At 32.7% G+C, this 15,946-nt stretch overlaps 1 pseudogene; it reads left to right on the top strand.

Annotated features, from left to right (window-relative positions):
• Positions 1-3,857: 3,857 nt before the first annotated feature.
• LOC127733563 (uncharacterized) lies at positions 3,858-15,344 on the top strand (annotated as a pseudogene).
• The last annotated feature ends 602 nt before the right edge of the window (positions 15,345-15,946 follow it).

The raw sequence follows: 15,946 nt of genomic DNA on the forward strand, positions 1-15,946 counted from the left end.
AAGCTTAATACTAAAATATATGATAAAAGAGATGATTTTTCATTTCCTATCGTTAATTATCCATTTTTAGATGGTGACGTTCCCTTGTCAGAATTCGATATCACAAACTAGTCAAAACATTTACTAAATTTTATCATCGGTATAAGGAAATCATTCGTAAATATAGCTCAACATGCAGACTTCTTATACGTTCAGGTATTTCACATCCAATTTTTTATGGAAATATTCATTATAAAGCACAAAAATGTCAGTAATCACCTCTGAAGCTAACAAAACCTTTAAATAGACTTATTAAGAAGGGATATAGTTACGATACTGTTGTCAGGTCATTAAAGATTGCATATTTTGGCGTTAATATTGATTCACTTATAGGGTCTTTGCATCGGCACTAAACACATTTATTTAAAAACCAGTTGTTGGTATGACACGGGTTATGTTCTTCTCATATATGTTATGATGGTATGATACTAAACCCCTAACGGGAAGGATTGTGCCTGATATTCATATGATGAAGACATAATCTTTCAATCAGTTTAATTGAAGTCTGGAGCTGGCATGTCAGTTAACTGCTAGTAGTCTGTCCTTATTTATGTATTATTGTCATTTTGTTTATTTTCTTTGGTTACACCTTCTGACATCAGACTCGGACTTCTCTTGAACTGAATTTTAATGTGCATATTGTTATGCGTTTACTTTTCTACATTGGCTAGAGGTATAAGGGGAGGGTTGAGATCTCATAAACATGTTTAACCCCGCCACATTTTTGCGCCTGTCCCAAGTCAGGAGCCTCTAGCCTTTGTTAGTCTTGTATTATTTTTAATTTTAGTTTCTTGTGTACAATTTGGAGTTTAGTATGGCGTTCATTATCACTGAACTAGTATATATATTTGTTTAGGGGCCAGCTGAAGGACGCCTCCGGGTGCGAGAATTTCTCGCTGCATTGAAGACCTGTTGGTGACCTTCTGCTGTTGTCTGTTCTATGGTCGGGTTGTTATCTCTTTGACACATTCCCCATTTCCATTCTCAATTTTATAGTGTAAAACCATTCAAACTTGGAAACATAATCTATTTAAAAAACGAGAATCACTACTGAACCACATCAACAAACGACAACCACTGAACATCAGGTTCCTGATTTGGAAAATTTAATTTTTAAAAAGTATGACGCGACCCTTCATTTCTCCCTATGGTAAAATTAAAAAAGAAGATGTGGTATGATTGCCAATGAGACAACTCTCCACAAGAGACCAAACTACACAGAAAATAACAGCTATAGGTCATTCAACAATGAGCAAAGCCCATACCGCATAGTCAGCTATAAAAGGCCCCGAAATGACAAATGTAAAACAATTCAAACGAGAAATCTAACAGCCTAATTTATGTACAAAAAATGATAAACAAAAAACAAATATGTAACACATTAACAAACGACAAACACTGAATTACAAGCTCCAGACTTGGGACCGGCACATACATACATAAAGTCTCTTTTTTTGGCTGTCAGGGAAAAGTCACTTCTCCCCTGTAATTCTGAAGTGTGGTGACCCCTGAAGTTATTGTCTAATATTTTATTAAACTTATACACAATGCTTAATATCAAGCACAGATCAAGTTCAAATTTAGGTGGCATCACTTTTATCTTTTTTGGGGTTATGTCCCTGTATAACGTTGTATGTGTAAGCGTACTTTCATTCTGCCGTGTATTTATTACGGGTAACTGTTTTTCCCTAGAGAATATTGGATGTAAATAGTGTGAAAGCGTCGATCTTGATATCGTTGTTTTGTTTATATTAGACCGGTTTATTGTTTACATAAATAAATGGGTTAAAATAGAATGATTTTCAAGGAACCAGTTTAATTAACCAGAGTCAATCCAGTAAATAATATTGATGATGAGGAGGAGGATATTTTTATAACTCAAAATACTTTATCAATGATCAGGACATTGAACTTGATATAAAACAAATTTAAAGAGCAGATTTGTTCTTACTTAAAGTTTCAATTATAGAAGCATCCTTTGATATCCACATAGAAGATATGATTTAATGTCTAAGTCGACTGAAAAGCAGATACACAGAAAAACTTCGGCAATCCAATAAATATGAATATTACAATTAGTGACAATTTAAAAGCATATGATTTTATAGATTTGCATAGAAAAATTACCGTGTTAAATCTTATTCGTTAATAAGCATTATTGTGTTATCCTGTGTTCAAACTGAGTATTAATCACTTCATATTAATGTATGGATTTAAAGCACTAGTGTAATTAATCCCGGTATAAAATAACTAGTGCAATCATTCCGGTACAAAAACACTAGTGTGAACATTCCTTGGTTGAAAACTCTCCACTTTTTACATAAATCAACTATGCAAGTTTCAAATACACTAAAAACTACTAAGCCACATTTTATATATATTTTCCCTTCAAAAAAACTCTTTTTAAAACCATATAATGACTGGTGGATGTTTTACACTGGACCCGGATAGAAAAACCTAGTGAATTTTTGTTGGTGGATAAAAATCACTGGTGATTTTCTTCCTCCAGATAAAGTACACTGGCGGAATCAAACCACTGTTACATATGCATGTGGGGCATCACATATGTCCTATGGACATATTGTCCATTTTTTGGTTAAAGTTTATATGATATTTACAGAAATTTTCTGAAGAAATCATACCATCGTCTTCTGTTGTCGTCCGTCTGGTGTAAACTATTTCAAACATCTTCTCCTCTGAAACTACTGAACCAATTCCTACCAAACTTTAGATGAATGATCCTTAGGGTATCTAGAATAAAGTTTGTGTTTTATTTTCTGTTTCGTCTAAAACATGGCCGCCATGGCTAAAAATAGAACATAAGGGTAAAATGCAGTTTTTGGCTTATATCTTAAAAACCAAAGCATTTAGAGCAAATCTGACATGTGGTAAAAGTGTTCATTAGGTAAAGTTCTATCAGCCCCGAAATTTTCAGATGAATCTGATAACCCATTGTTGGGTTGCTGCCACTAAATTGGTAATTTTAAGGAAATTTTGCAGTTTTTAGTTATTATTTTGAATATTATTAATGATAAAGATAAGCTGTTAACAGCAAAACTGTTCAGCAAAGTAAGATCTACAAATAAGTTTATATGACCAAAATTGTCAATTGACCCCTTAAGGAGTTATTGCATTTTAAGGATGTATTCTTCTGACGATTTTAACGTTATTTGGAATTGGTCTACGGGAGATAATTAACTCTTATATCTATTACAATGTCGCAAAATTGACGACGAAATTCATAGTTCGCCAAAAATAAATATAACTGTCAAATATATTTAAACGTTCTCTTTTTATATTTTTTCGGGGAAATAAATGTTCAAAACTTAAAAAGAAATTCTTTTAAAATGTTGAATGAAACACTCACTTTCCTGGATGCAAGGGTCGCCAATGTAAACAAATTCAACGGGACATAACTCAGCAGACAGCAGACGATTGTCAACGTATATTTGTTCCGCCTAACAGAAGTTCCACTGGAAACTTTGTTATAAACAATGTCATAATATCTGTTCCTGTTGGAACAAATATTCTATACCATTTATTCCGTTAGGAACATTTACTGTAATATTTATTCCAGTAGAAATAATATTCCAGAATATTTTTTCCATTTGGAACTTATATTATGAAGGAACTTCTATTCCGTGACACGATAACATACAAAGATGGGACGCAAATTAAAAGGAGGTTTTAAAACAAAAAAACAGAAAGAAAAGTTAGAAAAAGTATCTGAAGGATTATTAGAAAGGAGAAACAATGTTGGTCAAGATTTATCAGTCTTGCAGTTGCATTATCATTCAAATGCGTCTCAAAACAGCGAAATGAATGACGTCCCTTCAATTACAAACAAATCGTGGAATTCAGGAAGGCGTATTGTAGAGCTTGGTGTACTCGCAGAGGGTCTGTCGGCCTGTGGGAAATGTGGACTACCTCTGCAACTGGCCCACGCATCTGGCATAATATAAAATACGTAAACACAACATTAAAACACACAACATGCAGACAAGATATATACATGTAACAGCACAGGCATATTGAAATACATGCAAAGCACTACTAAAATACATATCTAAACATGTCAAAACTCATGCACACCTAAAATTTAAGCACAACTAAAATTAAGCAGAAATAAAAATATAGAACACATGCAAAATTTAAGGCTTTATAGCAATTACTAAAGTATGAACACTATTTTGAATGATTTTGGCAGTCTGCTTGTACAACACCATCAGGTTTGAAGTCGGTATGTCTGCTTTTACAAGACATAAATGATCAAAAAATGATTTTCAGGAGTACCAATTTGACAATTACCATATTTTTACACATGTTATAATAAGTATACATCATGTTTGACTATAGACAAGACAAAAAGCTCCTTGCTGAGCACCCACCGATCATAGTAAAAAAAGATTCACAAAGGTACAAATGTAACCAGAATTTATGATTTATTTTCCTGGATGTTTATTTGCATTAACTTGGATGTATTGTTACTTGTACACTTATTTTTACCTGGTACCCACAACCAAGATATATTTTTTTCTACAAAGCACTAATTAGCAAGGTTTTATTTTGAGAACAATAAATCTGAGGACTACAGCTTTCACATACTAGGTTATCCTTGTAAGAAAATGAATGTTGATTTTTACACTTCTACTCTAATTCTTCATTTTCAATAAAAGTTGATGTTACTACAGTTTATAGCTAGACTGTACCAAATATATGCACTGATTGATTGCATTCACTCTGTCAAAAGTAATAAATTGATCATTTTATTCTATTCTTTTTAGATACCATGTAACAATACTAGATGTCCGCACATGAACAATGTTCACACTGAGAAAAGACATGACAAAATATGGGATGCCAACACAAAATTAGCTACAGGTATGATATCAGTTTTTTTCACATGTACGATTCTTGCCAGATTTTTATTATACTTATATCATAGGTTTAGATGAGCGCTGCCTTTGGGAATTGCTGATCAACAATTTTTAAAAGATTTGATCAGTCCCTTGTAATATTAATTTTAGGGCAACTTTTATTGCTATAATGTGTACAATTCTTGCCAAATTCCTATCACATTTATATCAAAGTTTTATATACTAGTATGCAATGCTTAGAAAATTTCAAAAATCAGTGTGAATCAAATAATTTTAAAAGAGTTATGCCCCATGGAAATATTAATTATATTGGAAATTGCATTGTATTTCCTCTCAAGCCAACATTTCTATAAGATATTTGTAATTTTTTTTTAGATACAAACAAAGAAGTTTACAGTTATTGCCCTTGTATAGATAAAATATGTGCAACGTGGGGCACATTGTAAATCTGTTCTTTTTGGTTTGGTTTTAATTTATGACAAATTTACATTGTTCATCTGAATATTCATTCATATTGAATATTTTGTAATTATTGTGAAAACTGGCAGGATAATTTTATGTTTACTTTCAGCAATGGTGCATACTGGAATTGGTGGTAGACAAGTTAATTCCTTTCTAACTGCTCTAAATATCCCACCTGTGAGTAGTACCTTACTTAGTGCAAGGCAAAAGGAATCAGGAAATGCCATTGAAACAGTAGCAGAGAATACTAGAGCTGAATGTTTATCTCAAGAAATTGATATCACTAAACAGTAAGTTCCACATGTACCACATTTCATATAAACAATATAAAAAGGCTCCAAAAGTAAACATATTGAAAAATTGTAGGGTTTTAGAAACCTTGTAATGCTGAAGTTTGGTGAAGCAAATTGTTGAGACCACACTGAAATATTGGTCTAAGGGGAACAACTCTTATTCAAAACAGTTCAGTAATAAATGATATCTGTGTTCAATTGATACTGTTGTGAATATTTACACCATCTGGAATGATTAGTTCTAAGAATTGTTTTATGGAATTTTCATGCCCCAATCAGTCTGTGCCAATCTATTTTAGGGTTTGTCTGACCAAAAAAGAACCTTTTCTTCTATATTTTCAACTAAAAAATCTAAATATTTCTCTCTGACTAAATGATTTTTTGTCTGACATTTTGTTGATCAGACAGAGTTTGGGATACACTGCCCAATCTTTAAGGGATATATATAGATTTTATCATATAACCTTGTTTATCCTTATTTGGTTTAATTTTTTAGTTAAGTCTATATCTAAACTCTTTGCACAACATCAATAAGGTATTTCTCACTGGACCTTTAGCAATTATTTATTGATGACAGGTGATTTTCAAACAAGAGGGTGTTTCTCAGATACAATCTCAATGAGGGGTTTACGATGGAATACAATGAAATGAAACCTCCAGATATACTGTTATTAAAAAAAAAGACAACCATATTATTTTAGACATATAGTACAAACAAGTAGATTCCAACCAATATTATTAATTTATGTCATTTATACAGTATACATATATTTTTTTCTGGAAATTTGATAGTAATGAATTGACTGTGAGTGTTGATGGTGCATGGCAGAAAAGAGGAAGTGGCAGGTCATATGACAGTCTTTCAGGTATTATATGATGAGACAAAATTTAATTCTCAAGTAGGTTTTCTTTTCTTTTCAATTAGCTACAATTGTAAATTTGGACGGGCAAAACCAACATAACATCAATATTTTCATAATATCCATTATTTGTTAAAAAAAAGAGTATTGGATGAAGCAACAATTGATTGCTTAATGTCCAGTGGCAAATATTTCAGGCATGTTCAGGACAATATCAGACAAAAGAAAATATTTTGTTTACTTTCGAGTGATCTTCAAATATTCCCTTTATGTAGTGTCTTAGGAGAGTAGTGATTGGCAATATATATTTCACTGCACACAATTCAAATCAAACCTGAATTATTTTATTGCTATACATGCAATCAAATTGATATTTTGAATTTTACAGGTCACTGTTCCATGATCGGTACAGAAACAGGAAAAGTTTTAGGCTTTAGTGTCTGAAGCAAGTTCTGCAAAATGTGTGATGAAGCAACCAGAAAAGGAGTACAGCCAAAATTGCATGAGACTGCAGAATGAACTGGGATGGCAGTTCAAAGGCAATGGAACAGGACATGGTTGTAGAAATGGTTGAAAGCATCAAAAGTAAAGGAACCAATGTTGGTACAATTATAGCAGATGATGAGACAACTACAATTGCAAGACTTAGAAAATCTGTAAATCCAAATATTAAAAAATGTCTGACAGGAATCATGTTAAAAAGAATATTGCAAACTCACTTTACAATCTTAAACCAAAACACAAGAAACTGACACCAAAGATAATTAAATACTTAATAAACTGCCTTAACTATATGCTGTGCCAAAGTTAAGATAACTCTAAAGGAGTAGAGAATGGATTAGAAGCTGTAGGAAGACATCCTTTTGGTGACCACTCATTTTGTAATGAATCATGGTGTTCCCACAAAGAAAATCCTTCCAAAAAATACTCATCTTTACCTTTTGGAAAGCCATTAAATGATATACCTCTTCAGACCACTTTGATGGACCTAATGAAAGGATATAAAAAACAGAGCCAAAAGTTGTCAAAGCTAGGAAGTACTCAGGGCAATGAGAGTTTTAATAAGAGTGTTGCGTCAAAAGCTCCTAAAGCACATTTTTATAGTGGCTCATCAAGTCTTAATGTGAGGGTTGCTGCATCAGTTGCACAGAAAAATGATGGACAGTGCTATTTGTTGAAGGTATGCATGTTACTTATAGCGAAGTTTTATGAAAAAAAGGAGATGTGGAGTATATATGTCATTGAGAAAACACACAAAAGGGGAAAAAGCAAGACATCTAGGGGCAAACTCATATCTGGCAGAGTAAAATTATAACACAATAACATGATATGTTGAAACCAATCCGATGGTGAACGAATTTGTTTGAGTATGGACTAAAATATCAACACTACGCATAAAACATAATGATTTATAGGTTTTAAACAAAAAATATTAACTAGTAAATATGTTTTTCCAACAATTGTAAAAGAAATCAGTTTTAGTCGTTCCACGCTTCGTTATTTTCATTGGAAACAAAGACAGGTAAAAGAGGTCGTCATGAATAGTTAAATATAGTTCCGTCAACTACTATTTAAATATTCATGAGTAAAAGTGATATCGGGTCAGTGACTGTATATGAAAAAGAAATATACATGTGTTGATGCATTTTGACTGCTCAAATAGAACGAGTGCATGATAAACATTAATATGTGGCTAAGTTAAACTTGTATTTGAAATTTTAACTCTCCTTTTGATCATTTAAGATAAGAAAGCATGCATAAAAGAACATCCAATAATAACTAATGTAGGGAAATCACCTAGCTCTTAAAACAGTACTGTTATATATACACAACAACAAAAACAATATAATAAAAAAGATACCTACAACAAGCATTCTGAGAGTATTGCATGGCAATACATAGTCCACTACCGGGTAAAAATTCATTTTACTGGAACAAAATGCTAACTTGTTCTATAACTTGTCATGGTGTAAACAAAAAGTAAATATCATGTCAATATCTTCAAGCATGACTAAAACAGTGTGGAAAACTGATTATATGAGCGAAAAAAACATTAGATATGATTAATAGCTTTCTAAAATTAGATATGATGTAATACAGTGTATATCTATTTTCAAATTATAATCAAATATAATTAATAGTTCCAAATATTTTTTCTTTCATTTGTCAAAAACTAATATAGATTTGTAACTTATCTATAAAATGTCAACAACTTTTATCTACACAATGTAATGTATTAAAATATCTGCATTAATAAAAATAGATTATTATCTAATTAAAGGATTTCTCTTCATAATTTTTTTTTATATCTATAGCATTCAGAAAATTAGTTTATACTAAAAAACAAACAATCCTGCCAAAAAATTCTTCAAATAATTTAACAAAGAATGTCTTTTAAAAAATTAGTTATCTCCCTTTGTACAGAAATATGGTTTAACATAGTACTCTAAACATTAGATATGGTCCATAACTCTGGACTAAATCATCAGACCGGAAAACAATTCGGACTTGATCAATAACTTGTCATGATAAAACTATATACCAAATATCAAATCAATATCTTCAAGAACGAAGAAAAAAAGTGTGGAAAGCTGATTTGCCGGACTGACTGATGGACAGAAGGACAGACGGTCGGAGTGCAAACCTAAAGTCCCCTTCTACTTCGTCGGTAGGGGACTAATAAAGAAAGCTTATATCTACTAAAGTAAGCTCAAAGTACTTAACCTACTGTCAATTTTTAGAATATAAAGATACAGAATAAATATACCTTTCAGGTCAACAAAAAAAAAGGCTTATCTCCAGGTGTTCATACAAAACGATTTGCAATACTAAGAGACCTTCAAGCAAGGAAAAGGAAAGCAATAAGCATTACTAGAAAAAAAAAATCAGAAGGATCCAGCTACGAAACAGAAGGTATATAATTATTTTAACTGTATGTAAAAAAAAATTTGAGGGAGATTTATATGTATGTCTGGGGATAAATATTAATTTCACAATGCCTGGTTAACCGATTAATTGATTTTAAAGAAAATTTTACGACAATGTATTGCACCATTTTCAGAGGTTCATGAAGCAATATAGTTCTGATTTCTAGCAGAGATAACCAATTTTGACATTGAGTGTGGAATTACTTTAAATCTAAATACAATAAAATGCTTCGCTTGGCGCAGCTTGATACGACCACAGAGGTCGAACCCTGAACAGTTTGGGCAAGTATGGACACAACATTCAAGCTTGATACAGCGCTGAACTTGGATTGTGATTAAATATTTGACACAGCATAGGTTTCTGACACAGAATGAATGTGGTCTAAGAACTTAAAAAATTTTAATTTACCTATTCAAACCATATCATTATTATTTGCTTTTATACATAAATCAAAAATAACCAACTTAAAATGGAAAATTTTAAAGAAAGGAAAAAAAAAATCCGATCCCCCCCCCCCCCCCCCAATTTTTTGAACCCCCTTATGATTTATCACCCCAAACTCAATTCCAGCCTTCCCTTTGTAGTATGGTACCTTGCAGTACAATTTCAGAGAGATCCATACACTTGAACACAAGTTATTGTCTGGAAACTAGAAAAATGCTTGTTTTTTGGCCCATTTTTGGCCCCAAATTCCTATACATTTAGGGCAATTACCCCCAAACTCAAACCCATCTTTCCCTTTGTGATATGGAACCTTGTAATACAATTTCATAAAGATTCATACACTTACACACAAGTTATTGTCCTGAAACTAGAAAAATGCTTGTTTTTTGCCCCTTTTTTGCCCCTAATTCCTAAAATTCTGAGGCAATTACCCCCAAAATCAATCCCGGCCTTCCCTTTGTGGTATGGTACCTTGTAGTACAATTTCAGAGAGATCCATACACTTAAACACAAGTTATTGTCTGGAAACTAGAAAAATGCTTATTTTTGCCCCCTTATTCCTATGCATTTAGTGCAATTACCCCCAAACTCAATTCCAGCTTTCCCTTTGTGATATGGAATCTTGTAGTACAATTTCAGAAAGATCCATACACTTACACACAAGTTATTGTCATGAAACTAGAAAAATGCTTGTTTTTTGGCCCCTAATTCCTAAAATTTTGAGGCAATTACCCTCAAAATCAATCCCGGCATTCCCGTTGTGATATGGAACCTTGTGGTACAATGTCAGAGAGATCCATACACTAACACACAAGTTATTGTCTGGAAGTTACTAGAGGCTCTCAAGAGCCTGTGTCGCTCACCTGTATTTACTGATGCTTTGGAAATCATGTAAAATAAGGTTAAAATCATAATTAATAGTATTAGATATTAGATATTATAATGATATCTAAGATAATAACAAAAAACTGCAAAATTTCTGTAAAATTACTTACTCAGGGGCAGCAACCCAACAACGGGTTGTCGGATTCGTCTGAAAATTTCAGGGCAGATAAATCTAAATCTGAAGAACATTTTTGCCACCTGTCAGATTTGCTCTAAATGCTTTAGTTTCAGAGATATAAACCAAAAACTGCATTTTACCCCTATGTTCTATTTTTAACCATGTCGGCCATGATGGTTGGAAGGCGGGGTCATCTGACAAATTTTTATAAACTAGATACCCTAATAATGATTATGGTAAAGTATGGTGAAATATGTCTCAGTAGTTTCAGAGAAGAAGATTTTTGTAAAAGATTACAAAATTTTACGAAAAATTGTTAAAAATTGACTATAAAGGGCAATAACTCCTAAAGGGGTCGACTGACAATTTGGTCATTACTTATTTGTAGATCTTACTTTGCTGAAAATTATTGCTGTTTACAGTTTATCTCTATCTATAAAATATTCAAGATAATAACCAAAAACGGCAAAATTTCCTTAAAAATACCAATTCAGGGGCAGCAACCCAATAACAAGTTGTCCCATTCATCTGAAAATTTCAGGGCAGATAGATCTTGACCTGATAAACAATATTACCTCATGTCAGATTTGCTCTAAATGCTTTGGTTTCAGAGATATAAGCCAAAATCCACATTTTACCCCTATGTTCTATTTTTAGCCATGGTGGCCATCTTGGTTGGTTGGCTGGGTCACCGGACACATTTTTATACGACAGCAAAAAAGTCGTATATTGGTATGACGTCGTCGTCGTCGTCCGAAGACACATTGGTTTTCGCACTCTAACTTTAGTTTAAGTGAATGGATCTCTATGAAATTTTACCAATAGGTTTAATACCACAAAAGAAAGGTTGGGATTGATTTTGGGGGTTATGGTACCAACAGTTAAGGAACTAGGGGCCAAAAATAAGCATTTTTGTAACTTCCAGACATAACTTGTGTGTTAGTCTATGGATCTCTCTGACATTGTACCACAAGGTTCCATTTCACAAAGGGAATGCTGGGATTGATTTTGGGGGTAATTGCCTCAAAATTTTAGGAATTAGGGGCCAAAAAAGGGGCAAAAAACAAGCATTTTTCTAGTTTCATGACAATAACTTGTGTGTTAGTGTATGGATTTTTATGAAATTGTACTACAAGGTTTCATATCACAAAGGGAAAGCTGGAATTGAGTTTGGGGGTAATTGCCCAAAACGTTTAGGAATAAGGGGCCAAAAATAAGCATTTTTCTAGTTTCCAGACAATAACTTGTGTTCAAGTGTATGGATCTCTCTGATATTGTACTGCAAGGTACCATACCACAAAGGGAAGGCTGGGATTGTTTTTGGGGGTAATTGCCTCAAAATTTTAGGAATTAGGGGCAAAAAAGGGGCAAAAAACAAGCATTTTTCTAGTTTCAGGACAATAACTTGTGTGTAAGTGTATGGATCTTTATGAAATTGTAATACAAGGTTCCATATCACAAAGGGAAAGCTTGGTTTGAGTTATGGGGTAATTGGCTTAAAGGTTTAGGAATTTGGGGCCAAAAATGGGCCTAAAAACAAGCATTTTTCTAGTTTCCAGACAATAGCTTGTGTTCAAGTGTATGGATCTCTCTGAAATTGTACTGTAAGGTACCATACCACAAAGGGAAGGCTGGGATTGAGTTTGGGGTGATGAATCATAAAGGGTTCAAAAAATTTGGGAAGGGATTTTTTTTCCTTTTTTTCCTTTTTTTTTCTTTAAAATTTTCCATTTTAAATTGGTTATTTCTGATTTATATATAAAAGCAAATAATAATGATATGGTTTGAATAGGTAAATTAAAAAAATTTAAGTTCTTAGACCACATTCATTCTGTGTCAGAAACCTATGCTGTGTCAAATATTTAATCACAATCCAAATTCAGTGCTGTATCAATCTTGAATGTTGTGTCCATACTTGCCCCAACTGTTCAGGGTTCGACCTCTGCGATCGTATCAAGCTGCGCCCAGCAGAGCATTTTATTTAAACTAGATACCCCAATGATGATTGTGGCCATGTTTGGTTAAATTTGGCCTAGTGGTTTCAGAGGAGAAGATTTTGGTAAAAGTTAACGGACGACGACGGACGACAGACGCCAAGTGATGAGAAAAGCTCACCTTGCCCTTTGGGCCAGGTGAGCTAAAAATGCTTATTTTTGGCCCCTTTTTGGCCCCTAATTCCTTAACTGTTGGTACCATAACCCCCCAAATCAATCCCAACCTTCCTTTTGTGGTATTGAACCTTATGGTAAAATTTCATAGAGATCCATTCACTTAAACTAAAGTTATTGTGCGAAAACCAATGTGTCTTCGGACGCCGCCCCCGACGACGACGCCAACGTCATACCAATATACGAATGCAAAAATTGTTTGCGGTCGTATAAAAACTTAAGCAATATTGGGATGTATTTAGGGACAATTGTAAAATTATATTGCCCTTCTACATTTATGTTCATTGCATAAATATAAAAGATAAGAGGGAAAATCTCATTACCAATATAGAAAATTGAGGATCAGTTATAGTTTGCATACATAAACTTATCATAAATACCAGGATTAAAATGGTATATGCCATTTTGTCTAAAAAAAAAAGACTCATTAGTGACGCTTGAATAAATATGTGAAAAAAGGCCTAATAAAGTATGAAGGTGAAGGGCATTGAATACTAAAACAATATATATGGTTTACTATTACAATTGTACAAAACCATTGTCTGAAAAAATAAAAAAATGTGTTAGCTTAAGAAACATCAGAAAAAGCAAGCCTTAGTCATACTGTGTATTGTTTTTATACAGCAATATTAATAAAAATCTACCTTATTGATTATAAATAGATTAAGATGGAAAGAAAAAAAAGCATAATTACAAATTCTATCAACCTTTCAAATGCAACAAATGTTTTAGAAATGAATTTTGCAACTACATTGACATTATTGTCAAAGTAAACAAAACTTATTATCATTTAAAATTATTTATTGTTTTAACAAAGGCTATATATAGTGACTTTCAATGAAAATGTAATTTTTGAAGGGTGAAGAGAAATGCAGTTAGAGAGATGTGTGAGGGCACACGCTACAGCTGTGAAATTGATTTGCAGGACCACCAAGATATTGTTGAAATTCCTTCAGCACCTGTTCCACCAGAAGGTCACTGCAATACTCCAAATACTGCAAAAGTTATTTGCTTTGACTTGGAAACCACTAGTTTAGGTACAAATATAGTTTGTAGTTTTAATAATATAGGTCAAGGTTATTGCATGAATACTGATGAATATACAGTAGAATTTCACATTATAGAAGCTTAACTGTTAATTACAAATGCAAGTGCAATATAAAAATGTATAATATTATCAATATTCTTGCAATATAACACTTTGACTAGATATCAAAGGTTAGGTGTAATACCACCATTGATTTTCCTCTATTAGTCTTTGTTAAATTTGCACTTTTCAAAAATTGTGCAGAATTTATCTTTGTTTCAAATAAAGAAATACTTGGCATGAATAAAGTTTTATCCTATCCAGTACTATAGAAAAAATTTCACATAACATTTCATTGCATATAAGAAAATAACCATCACTGGAAGTTAACCAATCAAATTTTTCCCTTTAAATAACCTGTGTACAAGCTTTAGTAACCATGTAACCTCCAAAATATTCTGTAGAAACCAAAAATAAAAAAATAATGGTGCTTTTAAATACCCAAGATATATGTTTATGACCCAGAAATGTTTTACTGCAATGAAATGTAGGATTAATTACCTACAACTGTCAAATTCAAAGGGAATATTTTTTCGACCTATTTTCGTATGCAACTGGATGTGACGTATTATGATTTGGTGGTATTACACCTTAACAAACTTTTTAAAAATATATTTTTGTCACTGATGACGTTGTTTAAGTTTGAAGCTCTGTTTGCACTAGTGCAATGTGATATATTATTGCACCAAACATTTCGTTGCAATCTGTATGAAATATGATGTTGCTATACCATAAAAAAGAGAGACTGATTGATTTTCTGATTGATTAAATGTTTACCTAACTTAGTATATAAGCAATATATCTGACAAGAACAAGTTCAACAATTAAATGTTAAATTTGAAATAAAGTTGTTTTTGGATGTATTTGAAGAAAAAAGATTATTATGCCAGGCAGGCCTTAAATTAAAAGGGACTCCCACATAACACAAATAGCAGCAGTCAATGGAGAATCTCACTGGACTTCCTACGTAATACCAAAATTACCATTTTCCAGTCAAGCCAGTGAGATTACAGGTCTAACTATCAGAAATGGACGGATGTTTCACCAAGGAAAACTTGTGGAATCTTCAACGATTTCTACAGCAATCGATGGCTTTCTAGGATTTCTCAAAGCTGCAGGTCATAACATCTACCTCACAGGCCATAACATCAAGACTCTTGATAAAAACTCTTATGAATTGTAATTATCATGCACATGATGCACTAGAAGATGTGATTTACCTTCAAAAACTATTGGACTACTCAAATATTAGAATAGCTGATTCAAAATTTCCCACTGCAACTTTCACTGTACAGGCAGCATTTTTTTCTCATGATCAAATTATTTTGACTAAGTTAAACCTACCATCATTACAGGAATTTATTGACCAGAAAGTAATAAGCATTGGCATTGCTCGTAAAATTGCAGCTTCAAACTTAAATAAATCTTCACTTCTGCTAGCATTTTCCAGAGGCCAGGAGGAAGGAATTCAACAACTTTTTTCAGAGGAATGTAACCAGGGACCAAGAGTGACAAAATCGTCAAAAATTATCCATGCTGTTTCAAACTTTATTTCACAACACTTAACTGAAAGTTAATTTATTAATGATTATATGGATTGATGTGGTCTGATTTCCAATGTGACAACTTTCCACCAGAATTGTTGGAGATGTAATTTACCTTCAAAAACTATTGGACTACCGGTACTCAAATATTGAAATAGCTCTGACCTCTGGGAAATGCAAGAAGCAGTGAAGATTTATTTAATTTATATGTACATGTATATATATATATACAAGTCTAAAT

Source organism: Mytilus californianus, unplaced genomic scaffold, assembly GCF_021869535.1.
Source record: "Mytilus californianus isolate M0D057914Y unplaced genomic scaffold, xbMytCali1.0.p SCAF_3, whole genome shotgun sequence".
In the NCBI taxonomy this organism is placed as follows: domain Eukaryota; kingdom Metazoa; phylum Mollusca; class Bivalvia; order Mytilida; family Mytilidae; genus Mytilus; species Mytilus californianus.